This window comes from Phaethon lepturus, unplaced genomic scaffold, assembly GCF_000687285.1.
Source record: "Phaethon lepturus isolate BGI_N335 unplaced genomic scaffold, ASM68728v1 scaffold1215, whole genome shotgun sequence".
Lineage (NCBI taxonomy): Eukaryota > Metazoa > Chordata > Aves > Phaethontiformes > Phaethontidae > Phaethon > Phaethon lepturus.
The window spans coordinates 141,598-144,097 of NW_010538134.1; the positions used below are offsets into that span (position 1 = coordinate 141,598).

At 45.4% G+C, this 2,500-nt stretch overlaps 1 protein-coding gene across 1 annotated transcript in view; it reads left to right on the top strand.

Annotated features, from left to right (window-relative positions):
* MEIS2 (Meis homeobox 2) overlaps window positions 1-2,500 on the top strand; it is a 122,833-nt gene that overhangs the window by 113,603 nt on the left and 6,730 nt on the right. The gene's annotated exons all lie outside the window — the stretch shown is intronic.

A 2,500-nucleotide genomic window follows, 5' to 3' on the forward strand; every position in this document is an offset into this window, starting at 1 on the left:
CTTTGTTAGGGCCTTAACTCTCATTTCCAGAACAACTAGTGAATTGCCTCGGTGTAGAGTTCGCGGTGAAAGGCTGGCTTTATTCACATCAGTGGAATAAAATGAGACCAAGCTCTTTTGGGAGGGAATGGCTGGGCAAGATTGGGTTTTCAACACCAGTCCCAAAAAAGCTTACTCCGTGGTGGCTGTCGAATATGTAAAACTGGAGTGGAATATCCCAATCTGCTGCTTGCGGAGGTAAAGCAGTTGTCACCTGAAACCCTTCAGGACTTAGAATTTTCTTAATGCTCTGCCTTGTTGTGTGAGCCCATTGAAAGATCACTTCAGAGGGCACCCATTTCTTACTAATGTAAACTTTCTGAGGAGTATCCAAAGATATGACCTCTGGGTGAACCTTTAACCTTCCCCTTAATTATTTGTTTGAAGACAGTGTCGAGTTCTCCTGCTGAGAGCCAAGGCCCATAATGCTTCGCAGCCCTGCGAGCCGGGGTGTGTGTGCAGGGAAGTGGAGAGGGACATAAATAAGGGGACCACCAGATGTAAATAATAAAAGTGGTTGGGGTTTAAATAAAAAACGAAAAAGCAATTTGGTTTCCCTGAAGAGTGACCTGATTGAAGAAAAGGGGTTAGTAAGACGGAAAGTGTGTGCTGGTGGGGGGATGTTTCTGTTGTCTGTGATTTTTTACAGGCCTAAATAAGCGTTCATTCCATTCTTTAAAACCTTGCCATCTGTATACACCATTAGAAGCTCATAGGAGAAGAGAAAACAATCTTATCAGGCTTTCCTGTTAATCTCTATTGGCCTTAACTTTAGCTGATAAAAGGCGTGCTGGACGGAGGAAGGTTCAGGTCAGGCTCCGTTTGGTCAGCGCCGTAACGTTACTGGAAAGCAGCTCAGCAAATTCAGTTCTATCGGGGACCTTTGTCTTTGAGGATGGAAACATGCCTCGAAATCACAGCGCTGGGGTAGGAGATGCCTTTGCTGTGCCGCAGTCAGAAGGGAATAAACAAGTACATCGACTGTGTCTGACTTTTTATTTTAATACCTGAAGTCATGACTAATTCTCAGGCAGGATGACATTTCTGACAACTGAATTACACTTTTCCTAAAGAATAAAGAATGTCTTTCGGATGTAAACAGAGAGATGCAAAAGAGCCCTTTAGTGTTACTTGTAGCATTTATGCATCTGTCTAATGAAATTTCCCCGACTGTGATTACGGAAGATGCAATCGAAGGTGTGCCACTGTCTTTTATTATCTGTGCAGGAATTTAACCGGGGGGTGGGAGGGGAGGGAGGGAGGGGAGTGCGACAAAAGGCCTTGCGGAGCTGGTGCTATATAAAGGCTAGCAATTTACTAAATGAGCAGATGAACTTAGTTTTCAGTTAACTGACTGAAAGACATCGCAAGGTGTTGGATCGGGCCCAATGGCAATTATTGGAGGCTGTTTTGGATGATGGGCATGTTAGTATTTCTGAAGAGGATTAAACACTAGTATTCGACTTCATTAGCACTCCTTAAGGGTCACCAGCCGAAAGCCTGAGCTGTGAAATAGCACACAAAACCTGCACGAAGGCTCCAAAGTATTCTCAAACACAAAGAGGGGGGAGAAAAACAAGCGTGGCTCCTGACTGATAGAAAATTGCCCTGTTTTGAAAGAAACTCTGTCAATGGCAAGTTTTAAAATTATTTTAGGGAAATTAATTTGGCTTAGCTTGTGCCGATGTGGATCGCTGCGCATTAAGCTAATAAGAAATATGCAAGCACTTATTTTTGGATTACCAGCAAAATTAAATCCAGGCTCCGCAGCCAACTAACCGCCTTCCCCAGCGCACAAAAGCCTCGGCAACCGCCCTGGTTTGAGGGGGGTGGAGGAGGAAAAAAAAAAAAAAAAGTTATTTTGGGCCTAATATTAACCACATGTACCTGCGACCGAGGGTTTCTAACGAGTTGAAAGGTGCCTGGGTTTAGGGCGGGCGGTCGCCTTGTGCGGGGTGTCCCCGCAGAGGTTGCCCCCAGCTGGCACTGACCTCCAAACGACCTCCGCCTTTACAGGCTCCGACTGCAGGGGCTGCAGAAGAGCAGAAGTCTTTCTGGGCCGGCACTTATTGCTGCTGCGCTGGTGATAAAACTTCAGACAGCCTAATTGATGGCTTTGCTGACCTAACGATACCTTGTGAAAGCACGGAGTGGCAAAGCCTGGTCCTCATTTATGGCCAGCTGCAAGGGGTAGCTGGATCCCTAGGATGGGCGGGGGAGGGCGGAAAGTCTCCCAGCCTGTGAACTTTAACCAGGTTCCGAGCCACTCGAAGAAGTTAAAGAAACAATTGTCTTTTAACACAAGTTTTCGGTCACGTTTACTTGTTCAAAGCCTTCTGGCAAATCCAGCTTTAAGCTGGCTAGTAAGATAAGCGTGTTACCGGTTACAATTTCTGAGCGCTTAGAGGAAAATCCTTTAAAGTTAAATTATACTCTTTTAAAAAAGCAACGTGAAGCAAAA